This window comes from Nycticebus coucang, chromosome 6 (assembly GCF_027406575.1).
Source record: "Nycticebus coucang isolate mNycCou1 chromosome 6, mNycCou1.pri, whole genome shotgun sequence".
NCBI classification, from domain to species: domain Eukaryota; kingdom Metazoa; phylum Chordata; class Mammalia; order Primates; family Lorisidae; genus Nycticebus; species Nycticebus coucang.
The window spans coordinates 31,872,840-31,899,468 of NC_069785.1; the positions used below are offsets into that span (position 1 = coordinate 31,872,840).

The window sequence follows — 26,629 nt, forward strand, 5'->3', positions numbered from 1 at the left end:
CTCAGTTGAAGCCAAAAGATCACAAGTGAAGCCTGTGGATACTTCTCCATCCTTTACTTCTCAAGAGTTTGCCTGGGCAAAAAGTGGTGCATTGCCCTAAGATTTCTTTTTTCTATTTTGAACCAACGCCCTCTTCCTCCAGCGCGCGCATGTGCGCGTGCACACACACACACACACACACACAGCAATAGAAACAGCAATTTGCGTATTGAGCCAACCATAAAAGGAGAATCATTTGGCTCAAATTCAAGTCCCTCCCATCCCATCACCCACAGGACTCATTCACAATTGAACACTGCCATCTTGTGAGCTGTGCAGAGCAACTGAGAACATGTATGCACATGTTTTACTAATGACTGCAGATTCTTCTATAATTGTCTTACTATGGGAGGACAGAGTATTCAAAGCTACCCGTCACCGTGACTCAGAAATTCTATATAAGAATTCTATATTTCTCGTACAAGACCCTTATGGGAGTGGGCATGCCTGCTCCATACTCTTCTTTCATCAACTTACTTACTGTTACCTGGTGGCAGGTCCAAGCCATGACCCTGCATGTGCTGGCAAGTTCCTGAGGAATGCTAGAGTCCCTAAATGGAAATGATCTGGGTCCCACAAAAATCATGTAGGGCAGAACCACATGCTGAACTGAATATTCACTCCAGACTTCCACAAGAGAGACAAACCTTATTCTTTATGTCTCCAGATGATTGGCATTCCTTTATTAACATAGTTTAGCTTATCTTACTCATGCAGTTGGAGTATAGCTTTGGACGCATTCCATTCCACAAATGTTATTATGTAGTTTGCTTGCTGTTGTGGTCTAGGAATGTCTAATTTTAGTAAAATATGTATAATCCATCTAGGGAGTGTCCAAAACCAAGATGACTAGTAATTTCTTGCTTGATCTTCATGATCACTAAAAAAGGTACTTATTAAATTGGTGGGATTACACCAGCGGTGCATCTTACAAGGGTACATGTGAAACTTGGTAAACAGTCTGTGAAGCTAGTGAATTATATCAATGATGCCCCATGATTATATCAATGTACATAGCTATGATTTAATAAAAAAAAAAAGGTACTTATTAGAAAGTACAGACCCCATGATGAAGACGAACATTTGAATTCCAGAAAAGCTGAATTGTCCAGTAGAGATAAAGTGATGGATCACTTGGTTTCCAAGTCATACTTATTGTGACAATGGTACTATGGTCTAATTCTCCAGATCTTTAACAAGAATCAAAATCCGGAAGCATAAAGTAAGAGACTAAAAGATCTGACAATAAGCCAAATTACAGTATACTCTATTACTGGCTATGAATATAATTTGTACTGTTTCCATGAAGGCTGATAACTTACCCATGCTTTGGTTTTAAGTTTCCTTGTGCATTTCCGGTGGCAGAGAGGCACAGATGTGAGAACTAAGTAGCTTCTTGCTCCTTAATTCATTTAACATTTTTTATTGACTATCTTCTTTGTGCCAGGAACTGAGGAGCACACATAATCAAATGAGGCAATCTTTACCTTCAACACTAGACTACAGATATAGCTGTGAAATAATCCATAGAGCTTAACCACTGAAAGGGTTAGGACGGCAAATGTGTCTACCTATAGCTGAATGGGAATGGGAAAGGCAGAAGAAATATGGCTATCCACGGTTAGTTAATACCCATTTTTAAAGTTCTTGGGAATAAAGTTGTGCTAGGGACTCTATAGATATTAAAGCATTACCTGAATTAGAACAGTCACAGGATTTTGAGGCTTATATTATGTGCTTATGTGGGACCCGTAGAAATACTGGATCTTCATTGGACTGCTCCCCATTAGGAGGGAAGGGAATTCCTTATTGACATTTGAGAACATGATGATCTCTGTGAGACATTAAAGCCACTAGCTTTAAGAACTGCCTGCAACTGCCCATATCACTGTGCCATCTTTCTTCAGAAATGTCCTTCTGAGGGATATTGATTTCCTCAAAACGCCCACAAGGAAGAAAATCTGAAGTACATTTCTTTTGGAGCAAAAGCAGTACTGCATTTGAGACAGCTCTGTGTAGCTCTTTATGGACTTCCGCTTTCTTTGGCACATGCTGTTGGAGTAATACCAATAATAAGGATATCAAGGGGTATCATCAGAGTCTCTTCCAGGGAGGGAGGACCTAGTATGATGTGCCAGGGGTTTTTGTATGGTTAACCCAACAATTATCTCCAGTTGCCATCTTTTATCCTCCTCTCCCTGTCAGAGGCGAGATAAGATAAATGCTCACTTTGGAAACCTCCCTTACAATTAGTGCTGGCCATATGGTACAGTTCTGGCCAATGAAATACATCACATTTTAGACCTCTTAGGTAGATTTCTAGGAATATAATTGCTGTATAAAACAGTAACTCTATGCCTAACTGTTTTCCACTGTGGCTGTACCATTTTACATTTCTACCAGTGGTGGATCAGGATTCCAACTTGCCAACATACTCATCAACTTGTATTATTTTCCATTTCTCTCTCTCTCATCTTGTTTTTTCTTTTTTATTATAAACATCCTATTGGGTGTGATATGGGATCTCATTGTGGTTTTGCTGTGCATTTCCTCAGTGAAAAATGACGTTGAGCATGTTTTCACATGCTTTTTGGCCATTTGTATATCTTTTGTGATCAATGACTATTCAAATCATTTGACCATTTTTGAATTGACATTTATCTTAAATTGTTGAGTGGTAGGGTTTTAGAAAATATATTCTTTATACTACATCCCTACCAGGTATATGATTTGCAAATATATTCTTTCAGGCAAGACATGATTGCAAGAGGGACTTTACCTAACAATTGCAATCAGTGTAACCTGGCTTATTGTACCCTCAACGAATCCCCAACAATAAAAAAAAAAAAAGAAAGAAAGAAAGAAAATAAATCATATAGCAAAAAAAAAAAATATATATATATATATTCTTTCATTATGTGAGTTGTTTTCTCACTTTGTTTTGTGGAAAATGTGAATTTAGATGCACAGAGGTTTTAATTTTGATGAAGTCCAATGTATCTATTTTTTCTTTGGTTGCTATTCTTTTGGTGTTGTATCTAAGAGACTATTTCATAGTCCAAAGTCACAAAGATTTATACCTGGGTTTTATTCATTTGTATTTCTAGCTCTTAGGTCTTTGATTGATTTGAGCTAACTTGTACATGTGTGAGGTAGAGATCCAACCTTATTCTTCTGCACGTGGCTATCCAGTGGTCTTAGCACAACTTGTTGAAAAGACTATTCTTTTCCTATTGAATGGCCTTGACATTGTTGTTGAAAATCAGTTGGCCATAGATGTATGGGTTTATTCCTGTACTCTCAATTCTATTTTATTTATACCTATTTTTAAGAGAGATATATTAGAATATCTTACTGTGATTGTGTGTTGATCAGTTCTCCTTATGTCCTGACAAATTCAAGTAAGCAAATCTACTGTACACATTAATAAGGAGCTGGCAGGGAGAAAGTTCACCAAGCAAAGAGTATAATGTTTGAAAGATAAACTCTTGAATACACAAGCATTTGCAGTTATGGAATGGCAGGGTGTAATTTACTTGCATAATCATGCCAAGAGGAGTAGCTGCTGAAAGCAGCATAGTGACTGAAGCCTCGGCTGCAAGTTGGAGGAGAGGACAGCCTGCAGGTGTTTGTGGGGCACTGTCTGCCAGCTAGAGGGAAGTAGGTGCCTACGTCATCAAGCTCAGAGGCGGAGACCTATAAGAAGTTGTCCTTTCTGGTTCTAACAAACTGAGCAGTCAGTTTCACATTTCTGGTTAATTCAGAGAATAGGGCCTTCCCTAGGATCCTGCTTGTACCACAGCAAGGTGTGAAATATGCGTGAGGAGTTGCAGTTTATGGAGGTGTCCTCTCCTTCATTGTTAGGCATAGACGGAGGACTCTGATGCAGCTGTTGACCACTTACCCCTATTTGGAAAGACAAAAGAGGGTAGCTAAGATCCTCTGTGTTTATATCACCTTTCTCAGAGCTGTGATGGACACTGTATCCCTGAACTTCCCAGCCCTGCCTCTGTGTTTTTCCTTTCCTTTCTTCTTTTCTGGCTTTTCTCCTTCTGTTTTCCTCTTTTCATGGGCCCAGATTAAGCTGCATCTGTAGGATAATTAGTAAACATTCAAGGAACAGCTCCATGAGCAAAGAATTATTTCCTGAATGGTTCTTTTGCCTTAAGAAACTCTTCTGGGCTTAGGGTGAACTTACCTCACCTTACCATGAAGTCAGAATATCTGTTCTGTAGATCAGCCAGTCTGGTCTCTTACTGGATGTTTCCTCTGGTATTGTGCTAATCTTGAAGGTTAAATATGAATAGAGACATCACTCCCTATGGCGAGATTGCTGTCCTTACATGCCGCTCTTTCACAATTTCTTTCTTTTTTTTTTTTTTTTTGGCTGGGGCTGGGTTTGAACCTGCCACCTCCAGCATATGGGACCAGCGCCCTACCCGCTGAGCCACAGGCGCCGCCCTCTTTCACAGTTTCTTTTGATAATCCCCCTATTTCTCCCGTTTATTTGATGAACACACTGAGTATTCACTGTATACTAGGGAAATACGGAGACAGGAATGAGACAGATGGGAACTCTGTCCCTGGACATCTTTGCTCTGGAAACTCAATGAAGGCTGATGGTGAATAGAAGACATGTTTTTCACTGTTCCTTTCTGAGGAGCCATTGAAATTAGAGTAAACATTTTTAAAAAGTTATGAACCCAAAAGGATATATGGAACAGGTGAGGAATGACAGTGTGTGAGATGTTCTGGGAAATATGAGTGAATGGACAAGTGAGAACTAACTTAACTGGAGAAAGACGAATCCCAGGGCCTGTAGAGGCAAATGCCAACAAAATCCAGATGCCCTGGAGATCTCAATAGTTAGGGCACCCGGTACTCAGAAGGTCATAAGGAAGGTTGGGGTAAGGAGGGACTTTAAACAGAAAGTATAAAGCATAGGGACAATTATATAAAAGTACAATTATACTCTCATGTTTCCTGTTTACATGGAAAAGTCAGGGGTCCACTGCTTCCCAACCACTTTTATGGGGAAAAAACTTATTTGTTTCTGAAGATACTGAAAAAAGAAGCATAACCTTCTGGGATACCAGGCTTAGCTGAGAGTGAAGTGAGGCAAATATTTAAAAACAGAGAAAGCAGAGCCATCATCCTTTGCTTGAATCCCAGATTTATATCCCACATTAAATATGAATGAGCACTGCAGTATCATTAGCCATTTTGGAAAAATCCCTTAATATGAAAGGCAGACACAAAAACAAAGACAGGAAAAGAGAAAAGGACTTGACGGAGACAACGCAAGAAGAAGGTTAGCGTTGCTTATTAACATGGTGCTGTGAACATTCTGGCTTTTCTTTCCTTTTTTCCTTATTTATTTATTTATATTTCAGAATATTAGGAGGTGCATGTGTTTTGTTTATGTTCTGGTTTTTCTTTACAAAAGCAAATAAAAATTTGAATAATATGAAAACCTTACTCTTACAGAAAAGTTCCTACCACCCTAGTGACCTCACAGCCATTGTAAAGTCATAGTCCAATGCATTACTAATTTGTTTGTGGTGACGCTTGTGTGAGCAAATCTACTGTGCTGCCAGTGATATAAAAGTCTAGCACATGCAGTTGTGTACACACATAATTGACAATGATAATAAATGAGTCTGTTGTTGGTTTGTGGATTTACTATATTATACTTTTTATTATTATTTCAGAGGGTACTGTACTTATATAAAAGAAAGTTAACTGTCAAAAAGGCTCAAGTAGGTCCTTCAGGAGGTAGACCCAGAGAAGTTACTGTTAGCAGAGGAGATGACAGCTCCGTTTATATTATTGCCCCCGAAAACCTTCCAGTGGGACAAGATGTGGAAGTAGAAAACCCTGTGTAGGCCTAGGCTAATGTGTGTGTTTGTGTGTTAGCTTTTAAAACAAAAAGCTTAAAACGTATTTTAAAAGTTTAAAAATAGAATACAAGCTTATAGAATAAGGATGTAAAGAAAAATTCTTTTTGTAAACAAAATATGCATTTGTTAAGCTGTTATTAAGAGTCAAAAAGTTAAATTAAAAAGTTTGTAAAGTAGGGCAGTGCCTGTGGCTCAAAGGAGTAGGGTGCCAGCCCCATATGCCGGAGGTGGTGGGTTCAAACCTAGCCCCGGCCAAAAACTGCAAAAAAAAAAAAGTTTGTAAAGTAAAATATTACAGTAAGCTAAGGTGACTTTCGAAGAAGTGAATTGTTTTTAAATAAATTTACTGTAGCTAAGTGTATAGTGTTTATGAAGTCTACAGTAATGTACGGTAATGTCCTAGGCCTTCATATTCGCTCACCCCTCACTCACTAATTCTCTGAGAGCAATTTCCAGTCCAGCAGGCTCTATTCATGGTAAGTGCCCTATATGACCTACATCCTATATGGATGTATCTTTTTTTTTTTGAAGTTTGGCTGGGGCCGGGTCCAAACCCGCCACCCTCCGTATATGGGGCCAGCACCCCACCCACTGATCCACAGGCGCCGCCTTATCTTTTTTTAAAATATATTTTTTATATCACATTTTTACTGTTTATCATCCAAACTTAAGATGTTTATATACATAAATACTTACCATTGTGTTATTACTGCCTACAGTATTGGGTAACATACCGTACAGGTTTGTAGCCTAGTTTGGGGAAAAGACTATATTACATAGTCTAGGTTTGTGGTAGGCAGACCATCTAGGTTAGTGTAAGTATACTCTATGACATTCACACAATGAAAAACCACCAATGAGGCATGTCTCAGAACCCCAGTTATTGAGTGAGGCATGACTGTGTTAGCAAGAGTTCTAGATGGAAGAATAGCAGGTAACTAGTCTGTCTCAGAAAACTGGCGAAAGTTTACCTATTTCATAGGCAGCACAGTAAAAAGATTAAAGGTTTGTAAGCTTCACTATCACTCGAATACAAGACCTACTTCCAAACTAGATGACCTTGGGCATGTGACTGAATCTCTCTGAACTCAGATTCATCTGAAAAATGAATATGCGTATTTTCTAAATGAAGAGGGTATGGGATAAACAATACACACAGTCTGCCACATATTGCCATAATATAGTAGAACCTCCAAAGTTGACCACCTCCCTACTTGACCACCTCCTTAAGTTGACCTAATTTTTATAGACCAGACGTACATGACATGTACTCAACAAAAGTTCCTTCTGTTGACCAGTTTGTTACAGTCCCTTGGTGGTCAATTTCTAGAGGTTCTACTGTATATATAACAGATATATAAATGAAGAGTGCTGAGTACTCTCAGAACCTTTTATGATCCTCAAAATAATTCTCCGAGGTAAGTACTATTATCCCCTTTTTGCTGATGATAAAACTGATCTTCATAGTGGTTAAGTGACTTGCTCAAAATCACTCAATTAAGAAGTGGCAGAAGACCAAGTGCAGTGGCTCATGCCTATTATCCTAGCACTCTGGGAAGCCAAGGCAGGAGGATCACTTGAAGCCAGGATTTTGAGACCAGCTTGAGCAGGAGCAAGACTTTGTTTGTACAAAAATTAGAAAACTTAACTGGGTGTAGTGGCTCAGGACTATAGTTCTAGCTACTCAAGAGGCTGAAGTAGAAGGATCACTTGAGGCCAGGAGTGTGAGGTTGTAGTGAGCTACAAAAAAGAAAGGAATGGCAGAGACATGCTATTTCTTAAGTGCTAGAATTCTTTCTCCTTCCCTATTGGAGGATCTGTGTTAGGTATTCTTTAAATTATTTTTGGTTTCTTTCCCTTCATCTCCACAAAGGGCGCTAAGGGCATGGTGATATAGGTCAGTTGAATCATGTTATGCTCTTCCTTACATGAGTACTCTTGGCTTTTCCTGCCAGCAGGTGGCATTCCACTATCTATCTCCTGGTTATGTTTTTAGGAGCAGAGTTTGTCATTCTGGTAAACTGAACCTTCAATTATTATGGAAAAACCCTACTGCTACAATAATCCTTTCCCCTCATAGTCTACTTTGATATTCATACATTTATATCAGCTTCATTTGAATATATTTTTCATGATATATTTTCTCATTTATTTGATTCCATCTTCTTTTCCCGTTTTTATGTTTTGGATGTATCTTTATTTTCCTTGCTTTTTATTTCTTTCATCTCTAAACTTCCTCCTGGGATAATTTTCCATCTTCCTTTGGAATTTCCTTTAGTGTTGATATGTTTTCATAAATTCTGCAAATGTTCTCCTAAATTTTTTTTTTTGAAGTAAATGTTTTGCTTTGTATAAAATTCAATTGTTAACAGTTATTTTTTCTCTGAACATTGAAGGTATAATCCCACTTTCGTTTAGTTTCTATTGTTACTCTTGAAAGGTCTCATCTGTTAGTTTACTTCTTGCTTCTTTGAAGATGATTTTTTTTTCTCTTTCTCCCTGGTCTTTAAGATTTTCAGTTGCTTTACTCTGAATATACATACAAACACACACATGCACACACACATATGCATCTCTCTCTCACATACACATACGTACATATTTCATACATACATATTTCCTTTTCTATAAATTGCCTAGGACTTTTTTTGTTTTTTGAACATGTGAATTGATGTTTTCCATCCATATTTGAAAACTGCTTATTCGTCATCTCTTTCTATGTTGCTTCTACCTCACTTACCTTCTGTCTCTTCTCTTTGTGGAACTCTGTGTAATTCTATTTTATATTTTCTTATTTTATTTTCTCTATAGCTCTTTTTCTCCTATTATAACACCCAACCTTTTGTTTGGAAAGTTGTCAAGGCTACAGCATAATGGAGTGGGTCCCCCCCCTTTTTTTTTTTTTTTTTTGTAAAGAGACAATTGCATCATCCCCAGACTTCTTGCCTTGGCAAGTGTCCCAACCACTCCTCAGGAGCCCCATGTCAGAGAGCATCTGTGGCCCAGCTGCAGGTTTGAAGACAGCTGGTAAAGGCCTGGGGATTACTGTGCCTCTGCTCCACAGAGGTAGATGCCTGAGTGGCTGGGTTGGGAGGCTGTGATATGCAGGGAACTTTGCTGTTTTTTCTCATCCAACTTGGCAGTTATATTTTCATGACTTTTCTTTTCTCCACCTGTCTGTAGCAACATCAGGAAAATGATACCACCTTCACCAAACTTCTGCCTGTACCAGTGTATGCTGTATAATGTTTTTGATGAACTGCAGTTTATGGTGAGATCCTCTCCCTCTTGGAGGACCAAGGACTGAGGATTCTGCTCCACTTCTTGGCAACTGACCCCTGTTCAAGAAGATAATGTAAAGAAAACACAGGTTTTTTAAAAGATCTTCATGGTCATAGAGGGATAGTGTTTCTCTTATTCTTTCTGTATTTCCCAAGCAACAGCATCAGCACATCAACAACAACAAAAAGTTTTCATTTTTGTAATACATATCTGGCTCTTAAAAGGGCCTTCTCAGGATGGAAGATGACCCAGTTCCACCTTCAGGATGTTGTTATCATCTCATAATCCTCCCAGACTAACCACATACTCACAGGCTAATTGCAATCCTAGTATCCCTGCAAGTATTTTCAGAGAAGTCTCCATTCCTTGGCTCTTCAGAAAACGTAGCCAAATCAGGTTTCCTGAATGGGCTTCCCCAGAAGATGTTACTTTGCTCATTGGTGCAAGAGACTACACCAACCAGAAACTGTATCTGAATTCCTATTTGTTCAGCACTGTACAATCTTAACATAAATGCTTTTTAAGCACTGCCACCCTTTGGCCAGACTGAAAAATGTTGACTACTGGGTGACTTTTCTGGAGTTAAGTTGTATATGAGATACATCCATTTATTGCAAGAAAGTTATGGCTGCATACATTAATGTACACAGTTATGATTTAATAAAGAAATAAAAAATAAAAAACTCTATAAAAGCATTGCTACAAATTTATTTATTACAATTAAATACATATGACTCATTTCTATGTAAATGTAGATAAATTAATCATAAATATCTGAAAAATAATTTGGAAGATTTTAAGACATGTCTTTACATAATAATACTTACATTGGTTTTTGAAATGATAAAGCTAAGATTCATGATGAAAATTAATGAGTTAGGAATATAGTTAAGAAGTTAAGAATTAGAGCCTGTTTAAATATTTTTGCTGACCATTTTGCCTTAAAACAGTCTTTGTTCCTCTAAACACAGAGCATTAATCATTGTAGTTCATTTGGCACTCTATTGTAAACTTTGTGATATCTCTATGTTAGTGCCTCAGAATATAACTATTATATTGTTATTTGGCTTTTTAGATCTGTTACACATCTAGAGCTTTCTAACTGGCATCTCCATAGAGGTGAATTTGTGCGCTGTATTTCCTTTTTTAATTTCAAAATATTAGTGGGGTACAAATGTTTTTGGTTACATGGATCACTTTTGTAATTCGTGAGTTGTGCACTATATTTCTTACTGTATTCTAATAAATTCAGGGAAGGTAAAAGGTAAATAAAAAACAAGAGTTATGTATTATGAGATATAACACATATCCTATTATGCTTGAATGATTAAAAAAATTTCCTTTTCAGAATTAAGAGAAAGTGAAAAGTTATACTCTCTATAGTACAGAGTAATTTTTCTTCAATATTTAGCTCTGTCTGCTTTTGATTTCAACCTTTTAAAAAATTACATTTGTTGGCTTGGTGCCTGTAGCTCAAGCAGGTAGGGCTCCAGTCACATACACCAGAGCTGACAGGTTCAAATCCAGCCCAGGCCTGCCAAACAGCAATGACAAATACAAGCAAAAAATAGCTGGGTGCTGTGATGGGTGCCTATAGTCCCAGCTACTTGGGAGGCTAAAGCAAGAGAATTACTGAAGCCTAAGAGTTTGAGGTGACTGTGATCTGTGATGCCATAGCACTCTCTCCAGGGTGACAGCTTGAGATTCTGTCTCAAAAAAAAAAAAAAAGGTAAAAAAATTAATTATCTTTGTTGAAGTATAATTAACATATAATCAATTCCAGATATTTAAAAGAAATAATTAATAGTTTTTGAATGGATATACATATGTGAAATCATCATCACAATCAAGGCAAGGAACATCTCCACCACTCCCCAAAGTTCTTTCTAGCCCTACCTTTGGGCCCCTTCTTGTTCTATATTTCAATATAGATTAAAAAATAAAGTTAATATCCACATCTGTTTCGTGTTCCCTTCCAAAAATTCTCTGTACCCCAAGAATGTGTGCTACTGCTGAGCAACAAAGAAAATTTCAAATTTTTCTAAACAGCAAATGAATCAATTTCTGAAATTCAGATCTATTTTAAAGAGGTTAGAGGGACTGAGATTTTGTAATATTCAGAGCCCTGGTACTTCCCTGAGACAACCAAAAGTTTTCTTTTATGATGACACCTAGACAGAAAGCAACATTTGATTAAAAGAAGTGGCCTGGAAAGTTCTTATTTGCGGTGTTCTTCATTGAAGAATTGCAATTGTGAATCTTGGCCTCCTTGCAAGCTTCTTAGTGCTTTCTCCAGGACCTCTTTGGGACGTATTCAGCTCTTCTTCTTCAATCTCTTTATTCCTTTAATGCATTCCTCCTTGATTTCCTCACCATTTTATCTTTATTTATTTCTTTCTGCTTTTCTCCTATATTTTTTCCTTCCTCTATTGAGCTTCTGCTCATCCCTGTGCAGTGGTCTCCTCAGCAGGCAGCTGCCATTCCCTTCCCCCACTGGGAGATATTGTGCAGGTGCAGCCCCATTTGACCCAATGTGGGTCTCACAGCGCAGTAGTACACGGCAGTGTCTTCTAGGGTGATGTGGGGCAGGATCAAGGTGCTGGACTTCCTGTCAGCAGAGATGACCAGAGAGGCATTTCTATTGGTCACATTGCTCTTTAGACCATGAATCACGTACTTTAGACCCTGGAGGGAAATCTGTCGATACCAATATATATAATCACTTCCACTAACTGTGGAGTGGTTACAAGGCAAGTACACAGGCTCCTCTTCAGTACTCTCCATTAAATTTGGCTGAGTGATCTTAGCATCACCCATAACACCTGAGGGATGAGAAATAATAGGTTAACTCTGGATTGTCACAGTTGGTGACAATCTGAAGGTCAGGTTTACAAACACTCCCAGAACTCTCCTCCCCAGCCTACACCATACTTAAGTATTTTTGTGGGTGTTGCACAAGACAAAAGGAATATTACTGGTATTTATTCCTGAGCCATCTGGAGCCTCAAGGCCAAATATAAATAAATAGCCCACTTTTCTTGACCCTTGATTTCAATGAACTTCAAAACTCCTTACAGCCTGAGAGATTTGAGAATTGGGGGATCCCCTGTGAGTAATGGATATGACCAGGTTTTTCCAATGATGCTCAAACTTTCTAAAGAAACAAATAGGCCCAAATTCTTTCCAGCAATTATTAAGTCAAAGTGGAGATAGCAGATACCTCTCCTATGTCTTTGCCACAATAGCACCCTGTAACACTTACCCAAAGTTAGGAGTACAGTAATTACCGTCAGCAACCTCATAGTTCAAAATCATACTGAGGTTCCAGGTCTCAGAGCTCAGAATGTGTGTCTGATCTAGGTTGGGGGAGGTCTCAAGCAGCAAAGCACAGCCACCCACAAGTCCTCATAGCCAGCCAGTTGTCATCTGATTGCTCCTCAGCCAAGCATCCGCTAAAGACAACAGCCTTCTAAGTAGGTCTGCCCTGACCCCAAGGCTTAAACATACATTTAAAAAGAGGATAAGATATAATAATTATTTTTCAATTAAAATAAAACTTTAAAAGAGAGGTAAGAATGTTTTCCCACTATCTGGCCCTAATTCAGAAGATTTCACCCAGGTTAATTCTCAAGATTCAAACTCAAGTAGGCCATGTCTATATGAGTAACAACCCTTCACAATGAGATTATCCCTCTCTCATTTGTAGTAAAAACAAAGTACACCACTAGTTGGGAGTTTAATGCTCTGTTGAGTTGGTAGGTAATGCCTTTTATTTTGAGAAGTCCCATGTAAGCCTTGTGTTATAAGGAGAAAAAGAGAACTGCTATCCATATCTCTAGAGCAAGTAAGTCTTGGAAGCAGTAATACATAATTTAATTTCAAAAGTTAGAAACTTATTTCTGGTCAAAAAAAAATCGCCATTAAGCTAAGTTAAAAATCAAATGACACCATGGAAGAAAATATTCACAACATATAGATATCAAATAATTTCATAGTTGCGTGATAGTACTGTGGTCAGCACGATGATAGGAAAAGTTAATTTTAGAACTCAGGCTAAAAGCTGGTCTCTTGGTATTTAGGACTCCCACAGTGGTTTCTGGAATGGTGTCCTCAGTGTCTTCTAGAGGGACATTGCCGGGTTGGCTCTGGTTTGGAACAGGAGCCAATGACTTGAGTGGTACCTAGCTGTACCCCGTGTGAGCCCCTCTTTAACACATATTTTCTCATCTCCTTGCTGATGCTTAGCAGTGGCACACCTTGAGGACACTAAATAGAAAAGAAGAGATGGGAAAAGAAGATTTGGAGAAGCGAATGAGATGCCATTTGATAAGAGAGGTTGAAGAACAAAAGGCTTTCTCTAGTTATTCTCAAAAATTGTTATTAAAGAAATGGGGGCTGGTGCAGTGACTCAGGCCTGTAATCCCAGCATTTTGGGAGGAAGAGGCAGGAGGATTGCTTAAGGCCTAACTATGTCTACAAAACATAAAAGAAATTAGCTGGGCATGGTGGCACATGCCTGTTGTCCCAGCTACTCAGAAGGCTAAGGTAGAAGGATCCCTTCAGACCAGGAGTTCAAGGTTATAGTAAACTATGTTTGGACCACTGCCTTCTAGCCTGGGTGAGACAGAAAAGACCCTGTCTCTGGAATAAATAAATAAATAGAAATGGGAAGGAATAAAATTAAAATTATTCATCCTTTTCTGTTAAACAAATAAGCTTGCCAGTCTAGCAAATGGCAACAAATATTTTACCATTTAAAAATGAACTATGGAGCCGGTCCAGAACAGAGGAAGAGATAACATCAAGATGCCCAAGAGTGAGGAAACTGTACTCCAAAATGATCCTAATGAAGCAAAGTGTGGAGCCCATAATTCTGAAACATCAGAGAAGAACCAAGAAGAGGAAGACTTCTGTTTAAATAACTACTCTCCTCGTCTAATAGAAACAATTAACGAAGTTTCCAGGATGAGCATTGCTCATGAAATCATGGTAAATCAAGATTTCTACATGGAAGAGAATGTTTTATCTCCAAACAGTCTGGAAGACAGGTTCATGGAGACATTGTACAATGTTTTTTGGGACCATTTAAGAGAACAACTCTTGAGTAATCCTCCCGAATTCACTTGTGCTCTTGAACTTATGACAGAAGTTAAGGAGGTTTTGCTATCACTGCTATTACCACGCCACATCCGCGTAAAAAATGAGATTAAAGAAGTTCTGGACGTGGATCTCCTCAAGCAAGAAGCAGAACATGGAGCCCTAGATGTCTCTCGTCTCTCTAACTACATTCTTAGTTTGATGACCCTGCTATGTGCACCAGTTCGAGATGAAGCAGTAAGAAACTACAGAGCATGACAGATCCAGCACAGTTACTGAGGGGCAGCTTCCATGTTCTGGGCCCAATGAAAATGGACATGGCAAACTATACCATCCAGAGCATTCGACCCTACCTGCAGGAATATTCCATCCAGTATGAAAGAGCTAAATTCCAGGAACTCCTTGACAAACAACCCAATCTCCTTGATTACACCAAGAAATGGCTAACCAAAGCAGCCACAGACCTCATTACACCATGTCTGAATTCTCCTGACATCCCCAGCTCCTCCAGCATGGCCTGTTCACCTCCAGACAAGGCAGCTAAGAATTCAGATCCTCCCAATCCCATAATGGTGCTATACCAGGGCTACCTGAATCTCCTCCTCAGGGATCCTGAAAATGAAGAATTCCCTGAGACTCTGCTGATGGACAGAATCCGGGTCCAGGAAATGGGGTCCCATTTGTGCCACTTGACTATATTGGCCTCAGTCTTACTAGTGGCTAGAAGTTTCTCTGGTTCAATTTTATTCAACTCACCTGGATTTGTGGATAAACTGAAATGCATAACCAAGGCTGTGACTGAGGAATTTAACTCCAAGCCTGAAGAAGCTATGTTGAATGTGAGTGAACAGGTGTCTCAGGACATTCATTGTGGCCTCAAGGACCTGGGCTTTACTGCCCTAAGCAGTGAAAACACAGTATGTCTTATAGGACAACTCCAGAACATCACCAAGAAAGAAAACCGTGTCCGTAGTATCATTGATCAGCGCCTCCTTTTGTTTCTCAAATGCTGTTTAGTTCGTGGCATGCAGGAGTCTCTGCTACTCTTCCCTAAAGGCCTTAATCACATCGAAGGAGAGTTGACAGAACCAGGCCGGAAGTTTGTCAAGCTGATGCATCATAATCAGCAGGTATTTGGCCCATACAATGCTGAGATCCTAAAAAATGTCGATACTCTAGTTCAAGCACAAGAAACAGAAGTGGAACCTATCTGCTAGTGCTGGACTCCAGCCATGGCAACAGGGACCCAGGAGAGAGGGCTCAGCATGTTCCTGAGATGATATCACCTGTGGCCATCTTCCTCACTACAGCCGGGATACAGGGCTGCAGGGGTCAGCATGTAAACACCAGCTGACCCAACCCTGTTGGTTAATAAACTTCTGAGCTGCAAGAAAAAAAAAAAATAAATAAATAAAAAAAAATGAACTATGTATTAATCACCTCTCTTGTTTCCATGTGGGATCATCTCTGCTCTGTTTAGCCATATCTTTGAAGATGTGCATGCACTCAAGAAGATACTGTAAAGTACAAGGTGACAAAAGCAATGAGCACACACTTTTTTTGTAGAACTTGTGATGGTCTCTCCCTCACCCTAGAAGGAGCTTGGATTTGCAGCTGTACCAGTTCCCTTTTGTGACTCCTTAGAACTGGGAACCAAGTGTCAGCAATCTTTTGAGTTTGTGTTTCAGGTCTAAATACATTTTAGATGTGCTACCTTCCTCTCATGCCAAGGCTCAGCGAAGAGCTTTCTACTACAATTGGGCGAAGTTTTGCAATGTTTTCAATGGTTCTTGTTCCTTTCTGGCTATCCTGACCTCTCTTCATCAGGGATGATACAAAAATCACAAGTAACCAAAGATAAAATAGGTAAATCCAATGTCATCAAAATTAAAACTTTTGTGCTTCAAAAGCCATCCGCTCTTGGGCCCAGAATACTTATCTGAAGTTAGGAGTGCAGTAATCCTTGGCACCAACCTCATAGTTCAAGGGCACACTGAGGTTCTAGGTACCTCATAAAAGAGGAATCATAACGTATTTGTCTTTTTGACTGCCTTATCACTTAGCATAATCTCTTCGAGGTTTCATATATGTGACTGAGCCATGTGTTATCATTTCCTTCCTTTTATAGAATGTATTATATTTAATTTTATATATATGATATACACACACACACCACATCTTATTTAATTTTGTTTACTGAGATTTAGTAGATAATCTGGAATATATGCTACTCCATTTGTCGTATGCCCTTAGTACAGTCCCAAGAGTTTGGTTATTTAAAGAATAATTTTCTTCAGGTATGGTTGTTTTGCTGGGGAGCGGGTGTGTGTAGCTCCCCACATTGCCATTCTGGAAGCAGAATTTTTTTGTTTCTTATGGAGGAGAGACCATGAAAGACTGTTATTTTAAATGACAATGAGAACATTATACATCATTCAATACAGAATTTGGTTCACTCTCTTCTATTTTACAAATTACTTTCAAAAGTTCTTTATTTTATTTTTTAATTTCAGATTAATATGGGTTACATAGTTTGCTTTTGTAGGGTTAAAGTCTGGATTGTAGTTGTAGTTCAGCTTCATCAGGAAGTGTGCCATACCAGCACAATGCACTCACTCATAGGGCAGGAATTTACCCACTCCTTCTCCCCCTCGTGTGAATTTAATTGAGTTTTTCTCTCCTGTGAGCATGTACTTGTTAATGTACTGGTTCTAATTTAGTACTGAGCATGTGTGATGCTTGTTTTTCCATTCTTATGATACTTCACTTAGGAAAATGTTCTCCATATCTGTCCAGGTTGTTACAAAAGATGTAAAGTCTCCATCTTTTTCATGGCTGAATAGTATTCCATTGAACACGTATTCGATATCTATTTTTTTCATAATAATACAAAATTTATTTATTATTTAAGTAAATCATAGCTGTGTACATCAATATGATCATGGGGCACCATACACTTGTTTCATAGAATATTTGACACATTTTCATCTCATTAGTTGACATAGCCCTCCTGGCATTTTCCTAGTTACTTTGCCAAGACATTTACATTCCACATTTGCCAAGGCTCACATGTACCCTTGTAAGATGCACCACAGGTGTGATCCTTTCAATCCCCCTCCCTCTACCCACCTCCCCCTCCCTCCCCACACATTCCCCCTTCCCCCTGTTCTTAGGTTGTAACTTGGTTATAGCTTTCATGTGAAGGTCCTAAGTTAGTTTCATAGTAGGGGTGAATACAATGGATATTTTTTCTTCCATTCTTGAGACACTTTACTGAGAAGAATATGTTCCAGCTCCATCCATGTAAACATGAAAGAGGTAAAGTCTCCATCTTTCTTCAAGGCTGCATAGTATTCCATGGTGTACATATACCACAATTTGTTAATCCATTCGTGGATCGATGGGCACTTGGGTTTCTTCCATGACTTAGCAATTATGAATAGGGCTGCAATAAAGATTCTGGTACAAATATCTTTGTTATGATGTGGTTTTTGGTCTTTTGGGTATATGCCCAGCAGAGGAATTACAGGATTGAATGGCAGATCTATTTTTAGATCTCTAAGTGTTCTCCATATATCTTTCCAAAAGGAATGTATTAGTTTGCTTTCCCACCAGCAGTGCAAAAGTGTTCCCTTTTCTCCACATCCACGCCAACATCTCTGGTCTTGAGATTTTGTGATATAGGCTAGTCTCACTGGAGTTAGATGATATCTCAAAGTAGTTTTGATTTGCATTTCTCTGATGATTAAAGATGATGAGCATTTTTTCATATGTCTGAAGGCTGCTCGCCTGTCTTCTTCGGAGAAGTTTCTTTTCAATTCTCTTGCCCAGCCTGCAATGGTATCCCTTGTTTTTTTCTTGCTAATGTGTTTGAGTTCTCTGTGGATTCTAGTTATTAAACCTTTGTCAGAGACATAACCAGCAAATATCGTCTCCCATTCTGTGGGCTGTTTGCTTGCTTTACTTACTGTGTTCTTGGCTGTGCAGAAGCTTTTTAGTTTGATCAAGTCCCAAAAGTGTATTTTCGAAGCTGCTACAATCGCCCGGGGGGTCCTTCTCATAAAAAACTCACCCAACCCAATTTCTTCAAGGGTTTTCCCTGCACTCTCTTCTAGTATTTTTATAGTTTCATGTCTTAAGTTTAGGTCTTTAATCCAATAAGAGTCTATCTTGGTTAGTGGTGAAAGGTGTGGATCCAGTTTCAGTCTTCTACAGGTTGCCAGCCAGTTCACCCAGCACCATTTGTTAAATAGGGAATCTTTTCCCCACTGGATGTTTTTAATTGGCTTGTCAAAGATTAAATAACGGTAAGTAGCTGGGTTCATCTCTTGGTTCTCTATTCTGTTCCAGACATCTACTTCTCTGTTTTTGTGCCAATACCATGCTGTTTTGATCACTATCAATTTGTAGTATAGTCTGAGGTCTGGTAGCGTAATTCCTCCTGCTTTGCTTTTATTTTTGAGTAATGTCTTGGCTATTTGAGGTTTTTTCTGATTCCATATAAAATGAAGTATTGTTTTTTCAGGTGGCGCCTGTGTCTCAGTCGGTAAGGCGCCGGCCCCATATACCAAGGGTGGCGGGTTCAAACCCAACCCCGGCTGAACTGCAACCAAAAAATAGCTGGGCGTTGTGGCGGGCACCTGTAGTCCCAGCTACTCGGGAGGCTGAGGCAAGAGAATCGCTTAAGCCCAGGAGTTGGAGGTTGCTGTAAGCTGTGTGACGCCACGGCACTCTACCGAGGGCCATAAAGTGAGACTCTGTCTCTACAAAAAAAAAAATGAAGTATTGTTTTTTCAAGATATTTAAAGTATGACAGTGGAACTTGAATAGGGATTGCACGGAAGGTATATATTGCTTTGGGTAGTATGGACATTTCAACAATGTTGATTCTTCTCAGCCATGAGCATGGTATGTTTTTCCATTTATTAACATTCTCGGCTATCTCTTTTCTTAGAGTTTCATAGTTCTCTTTATATAGATCTTTCACATCCTTTGTTAGATAAATTCCCAAATATTTCATCTTCTTTGGCATTACTGTGAATGGGATAGAGTCCTTAATTGTTTTTTCAACTTGACTATTGTTGGTATATATAAAGGCTACTGATTTATGAATGTTGATTTTGTAACCTGAGACATTGCTGTATTCCCTGATCACTTCTAAGAGTTTTGTAGTAGAGTCCCTAGTGTTTTCCAGATATACAATCATATCATCTGTGAAGAGTGAAAGTTTGATCTCTTCTGACCCTATGTGGATGCCCTCGATCGCCTTTTCTTCCCTAATTGCGGTGGCTAAAACTTCCATTACAATGTTAAAAAGCAATGGAGACAATGGGCAGCCTTGTCTGCTTCCTGATCTAAGTGGAAATGATTCCAATTTAACTCCGTTCAATATGATATTGGCTGTCAGTTTGCTGTATATGGCCTCTATCAGTTTAAGAAATGTCCCTTCTATACCAATTTTCTTAAGTGTTCTGATTATGAAGGGATGTTGAATGTTATCAAAAGCTTTTTCTGCATCGATTGAGAGGATCATGTGATCTTTGTTTTTTACTTTGTTTATGTGCTGAATTACATTTATAGATTTACATATATTGAACCAGCCTTGAGGCCCTGGGATAAAGCCAACTTGATCCTGATGTATGATTTGTTTGATATGTTGCTGGATTCTGTTTGTCAGGATCTGTTGAATATTTTTGCGTCTATATTGATTAGTGATATTGGTCTATAATTTTCTTTTTTTGTTGGGTCTTTTCCTGGTTTGGGGATCAGGGTGATGTTTGCTTCATAGAACGTGTTGGGGAGTCTTCCTTCTTTTTCTACATTTTGGAACAGGTTGAGTAATATAGGTACTAATTCCTCTTTAAAGGTTTGGTAGAATTCTCATGTGAAACCATCTGGTCCCGGACTTTTCTTTTTGGGGAGGTTTTGTATGGTTGATGTTATTTCCGAACTTGAAATGGGCCTGTTCAACATTTCCACTTGATTCTGGTTAAGTCTTGGAAGGTGACAAGCTCCCAAGTATTGGTCCATTTCCTTCAGATTTTCATATTTCTGAGAGTAAAGTCTCTTGTAATATTCATTAAGGATTTTTTGGATTTCTGAGGAGTCTGTTGTTATTTCGTCTTTGTCATTTCTGATTGATGAGATTAGAGATTTTCCTCTTTTTTTCCTGATTAGGTTGGCCAACGGTTTATCTATTTTGTTGACCTTTTCAAAAAAACAGCTTTTTGATTTATTGATCTGTTGTATTGTTCTTTTGTTTTCAATTTCATTTAGTTCTGCTCTGATTTTCGTTATTTCTTTTCTTCTACTGGGTTTGGGGTTGGAGTGTTCTTCCTTTTCCAGTTGCTTGAGATGTCCCATTAGGTTGCTAACTTCCTCTCTTTCCATTCTCCTGAGGAAGGCTTGCAGCACTATAAATTTCCCTCTTAGAACTGCCTTTGCGATGTCCCAGAGGTTCTGATAGTTCGTGTCTTCATTGTTGTTTAGTTCCACAAATTTGGCAATTTCCTTCTTGATCTCATCTCTGACCCAGCTATCGTTCAGCATGAGGTCATTTAACTTCCATGTTTTTTTGTATGAGTATGTAGATTCCTGTTGTTACTCAGATCAAGTTTTATTCCATGATGGTCTGAGAAGATGCATGGAATAACTTCTATTCCTTTAAATTTACTGAGGTTAGATTTGTGACCTAAGATGTGATTGATTTTGGAGTAAGTTCCGTGGGCTGATGAGAAGTATGTGTATTCAGTTTTGTTAGGATGAAATGTTCTGTAGATGTCTGCTAGATCTAAATGCTGGATGGTTAGATTTAAATCTAAAATTTCTTTACTCAGCTTTTTGTTGGAGGATCGATCGCTCACTGCCAAAGGAGTGTTAAAATCTCCGACTATTATGGAGCTGGAGGAAATCAAGTTGCTCATGTCTGTTAGAGTTTCTCTTATGAATTTTGGTGCATTCTGATTGGGTGCATAGATATTAATAATTGAAATCTCATCATATTGAGTATTACCTTTAACAAATATGAAATGACCATTCTTGTCCTTCCTTACTTTTGTTGGTTTAAAGCCTATTGTGTCTGCAAATAAAATTGCAACACCTGATTTTTTCTGGTTACCATTTGCCTGAAATATGGACGACCATCCTTTCACCCTGAGTCTGTATTTGTCTTTTAAGTTAAGATGTGACTCTTGTAAGCAACAGATATCCAGTCAGCTAACCTATGTCTCTTTAAAGGACAGTTTAAGCCATTCACATTAATGGAGATTATTGATAAGTTTGGTGAAATTTTGGGTATCGAGTTTTTCAAAAGTCCAGTGGACAATTTTAATCTTTTCGCCGTTGTAGAAGTTGGAGTTTGATCAGGAATTTCTGAGTGAGTTTACGTTTGTAATAGAGGATTGGGTTGGTCATTACGGAGGATAGGTCTGAGAATATCCTGAAGGGCTGATTTGGTTGTGGCAAATTTCTTCAACATATGAATGTCGTTAAAGTATTTAATTTCTCCATCATAGATGAAACTCAGTTTAGCTGGGTACAAGATCCGGGGTTGAAAGTTATTTTGCTTTAGGAGATTAAAAGTCGATGACCACCCTCTTCTGGCTTGAAAAGTTTCAGCAGAGAGATCTGCAGTCATTCTAATGTTCTTACCTTTGTCATTAATGGCTTTCTTTCACCTGATAACCTTGAGAATTTTCTCCTTCATGTTGAATTTAGTGAAGCTAATTATGATATGTCTGGGGGATGACTTATTGGGGTTGAATCGTGCTAGAGTTCTGAAACTGCTATCTGAATTTCAGAATCTGTAGGCATGTCTGGAAAATTCTCTTTCATAATTTCATGCAGAAGGGCCTCTGTGCCCATCGATGCCACTTCATTGTTTTCTGGAACTCCTATTATTCGTATATTTGCCTTCTTCGAATTATCCCAGAGCTCTCTAAGAGAAAGATCCGTTTTTGCTCTCCATTTCTCTTCCTCTTTCAGAGTTTGGGAGCATTCGAAGGCTTTATCTTCGATGTCAGAAATCCTTTCTTCTGCTTGGTCCATTCTGTTGCTGAGGAATTCTACTGTATTTTTCTTTCTTTTTTTTTTTTTTTTGTAGAGACAGAGTCTCACTGTACTGCCCTCGGTAGAGTGCCGTGGCCTCACACAGCTCACAGCAACCTCCAGCTCTTGGGCTTAAGCGATTCTCTTGCCTCAGCCTCCCGAGCAGCTGGGACTACAGGCGCCCGCCACAACGCCCGGCTATTTTTTGGTTGCAGTTTTGGCCGAGGCCGTGTTTGAACCCTCTACCCTTGGTATATGGGGCTGGCACCCTACTCACTGAGCCACAGGCGCCACCCTCTACTGTATTTTTCATATCTTTAAGGGCTGCAAATCCTTGCTTCAGTGTGTCTAAGTCTTTGGTGGTTTTGTCTTTAAATTCTTGAGACAACTTTTGAATTTCTCCTCGGATTCCTAATTCCATTTTATCAATCCTGTATGCAATCCAAATTCTGAATTCGATTTCTGACATGTGCCAGTTGTTTATGAATGGGATCTTCAATTACATCTGCCATTTCTTTCCTTGGGGGGGTTGATCTATTCTGGTTATTCATGTTACTGGAGATTTTCCACTGATTCCACCCCATGGTTGTTTTACTCCCTTTGATTTTTCCCCTAGGGTTTTGTTGAGGGCCCGTTCAGTGTTGTAGCCTGAGAGACTGGGGCCCTGTCTGGTGTGGTGGGGCTGAGTGGTTCTGACTTATTCTCAGCTGGCTTCTGTTTGACCTCAGGGAAGCACTTACTCTGGGTTGAAGTCTCAGTTCTCTGAGTCGGCCCTACCCTGGATGTTTCCGGGGTCTGTGAGTCACCTCAGGCAAATCCTATACTCAGGGGTAGCCTCCTCTGGTTGCCCAGGGAGGCAGGGGATATGGCTTCAGCCACCTCAGGAAACTGCCGCTCTGATGTGGGTCTCCCCCAGCCTCACTCCTGTGTCCCAGAGTCAGGACCGACCAGCCACAGTTCGGGCACTGTGCATGCCCCGACAAATCCCTCAAGAATCTGCACTCCCGGGGAACAAGCCTCCAGATCCCAGAGTGAGGGTGGGGTGGGGTGCTGGGAGCTCAGAGCCACCAGCAGCAAGCTCACTCAATTCCTTCCAATCTTTGGCTCCACCGCACTGCCGCAGCCCAAGCCTCCAGGCTTCAGAGTGAGGGCGGGGTGGGGGGAGTGGCTGGAGCCCAGAACTGCCAGGCAGTGAACAGACTCAGCTCCACCCAGTTCCTTGCCCAGCCACATGGCATGCGCTCAGGTCTCCAGACCACGGAGCAAGGATGGGGGGGCGGGGAGCGCCGAGAGCTCAGAGCCAGCAGGGGCTCCGAGCCGCAGGGAGCCCAGTCGGCAGCGAGCAAATTCAGTTTCTCCCAGTCTCTTGCCCGGTTGTACCGCTGCAGCTCAAGCCTTCAGGCTTCAGAGTGGGGGTGGGGTGGAGGGAGCGGCTGGAGCCCAGAATCGCTGGGCAGTGAACAGACTCGGCTCCACCCAGTTCCCTGCCCGGCCACCCGGCAGGCGCTCAGGTCTCCAGACCACAGAGCGAGGTCGGGGCGAGTGCCGGGAGCCCAGAGTCAGCAGGGGCTCCGAGCCATAGGGAGCCCGGTGGACAGCAAGCAAATTCAGTTCCTCCCAGTCTCTCGCCCAGTTGTACTGTCGCAGCACAAACCTTCAGGCTTCAGAGTGGGGGCAGGGTGGAGGGAGTGGCTGGAGCCCAGAACCGCCAGGCAGCGAAAAACAGACTCAGCTCCACCCGGCTCCCTGCTCGGTCACACGGCAGGCGCTCAGGTCTCTGGACCACAGAATGAGGGTGGGGGGAGCGCCAGGAGCTCAGAGCAGCAGGGAGCTCAGAGCAGCTGGTAGCAAGTTCCACTCAGTTATATGCCTGGTTGTATTGTTGCCCAAGGAGGTCTGCTGCACCTCGCCTCGGGGAAGTGCCACCCTGGTGAGGGTCTCCCTCCGCTGACTGTCCTCACCTGTATCCCGTGCCCCAGAATCAGCGCTGACCAGCCGCAGCTCTGGGTCTGTCCTCTCCCCTTTAGGAGTCACCCAAGAATCCGAACTCCTGGGGGACAGGCTTTCAGACCTCAGAGAGAGTGGAGGGAAGTGCTGGGTGCTCAGAGTTGCCGGCAAAGGATATTTACAGATTTATACAGTTTTATGCCTGGCAGGAGAACGCCTAGGCATCCTAGTAAGGGAGGTAGGTCCAGTTTGTAGTAGGTCTCTTCCATGAAGTGTAGTGGGATGGCCTTTGATTTCTGCCCTTTTGTTTGTGGGGCCCTTAAGCCAATCAGGTGGTGGAGGGGGGACTCCCGTCCGCTTGGTGATGGGTTTTGTACCTTTTGTTTTCTTCCTTGTGGTCACAGCTCTCCTCAGCGGGGTTGATGTGCGTTCTTCAACTTTCTTGCTTGGTGTTGCTCTAATCCATCAGGTTACTTGCTAAATTTTCGTCCCCTAACTCTCCTTCAGGACGGGAGCCTCTGTGGAAAGCTGGCTTCAGTCTGCCATCTTCCCATCATCCCCCTTGATATCTATTAATCCATTCATGTGTTGAAGGACACCTGGGTTGTTTTCACATCTTTGCAATTGTGAATTGTGCTGCTATAAGTATTTAAGTGCAAATGTTCTTATGGGAAAATGTCTTTTTTTCTTTTGGGTAGATACCTGGTAATGGGATGTCAGGATCAAATGGTAGGTCTACTTTTGTTCTTTGAGGAATCTCTATACTTCTTTCCACATAGGCTGTATTATTTTGTAGTGCTACCAAAGGGGCATGAGTGTTCCCTTCTCTATGTACCAGGGATAGCATCTGTTGCGTTGGGACCTTGTGATGTGGGTCATTCTCTCAGGGGTTAGGTGATATCTTAAAGTAGTTTTGATTTGCATTTCTCTGATGATTAGGGACAATGAGCAGTTTTCCATGTGTTTGTTGGCCATTTGTCTGTCTTCATGAGAGAAGTTTCTGTTCATGTCTCTTGCCAGTTTTTAGTGGGATTATTTGATCTCCCCTTACTGATTCCTTAAATTCATTGTAGATTCTGGTTATTAGCCCCTTGTCAGATTCATAGCATACAAATGTCTTCTCCCATTCTGTAGGCTGTCTCTTTGCTTTATTTATTGTGTCCTTAGTTGTGCAGAATTTTAACTTGATTAGGTCCTATTTCTTTATTTTTGCCACTGCTACAATTGCCAGTGGGGTCTTCTTCATAAATTCTTTCCTGAGGCTGAAAGGGTCATATATAGAATGTTTGGTTCACCAAACTTGGTTGCTTCAAACACACGCAGTGTCTTCAACTTCCTTTCAATAAAGCAAGAGGAAGTTTTCTAACTTTATTAAATATATTGTAAGTACCATAGAGAGACTGTAACATAAAATCAAGGTGTTCCTCATTTTTTCTTGCTATGCAATGATCTGCAAATGCAGATCTTCTACTCTTAAGTAGTTTCTAGAAAGCATGACGGAGTTTCCACATGTGGATGAATGAAGAGCTCAATTCAGTTACCCCCCTGTAAGTCTAACTAGTAGGGTTAGTATTACTCACTAAGGCTCAGATATAGGGAAATAATGCAATTTATCTTATTTTCTGTAAAAGTAAAAAAATTTCTGAAAGTAGGAAAATACAATTAGACTGCATCAAGTTATCTCATATGTCTTTTGATTGAAATAAGATCTCTATCAGATTATAGTGCATATTCGAGGTTTGAGTGTTTCTTTTCGCTATCAGATACTGTACTCTTTTCTATTATTATTCTTCAGAGTTCCCTTGAGGAAGGGAATCTTCTTGAGGATGGGAATCTTTGCTTTGTGACTTCCTTCTTGCTGGCTCCATCTGACCTCAAGTCAGTATTGCTCATCATTGCTGGATATCAGCCTCTGTGTTGGTTGCATTTGCTGTTGCAGTTTCCAACACTGCTGAAAATTGTGGCTCTCTGGTCCTCATTGACAGAGCCAGTGATTGACTGGCTCAGCCATTGATTTAGCTCTTTGTGGTGCTGTTGAAGTCCGGATACAACTTCTGTTTGTTATCTTGTTCTTCCTTTCTCTATTACAGCTCATGCTAATCTTCGGGATGGTAGCACTTCCTGGCCTGTTTGATTTTCTATAGATGTTTTGACACTCCCTTGAAAGAAGATGGAAAATATTTCCTCCCATCCAAACATAAACATTAACTTGATTTTTATTGTCATGACTTTTATTTCCTTTATGGATTACCAGAATATACAGTGGAGCTTTTATTATTTCTTGTCCAAAGGGAAGAAAGGAGTATCAAAACCCAAAT

At 40.2% G+C, this 26,629-nt stretch overlaps 1 pseudogene and 1 gene segment (V, D, J or C); one reads left to right on the forward strand and one right to left on the reverse strand.

Moving 5' to 3' along the window:
* Positions 1-26,629, reverse strand: part of LOC128587405 (T cell receptor alpha variable 8-3-like) — a 624,669-nt gene that overhangs the window by 349,757 nt on the left and 248,283 nt on the right.
* Positions 14,012-15,700, forward strand: LOC128587392 (T-complex protein 11 X-linked protein 2-like; annotated as a pseudogene).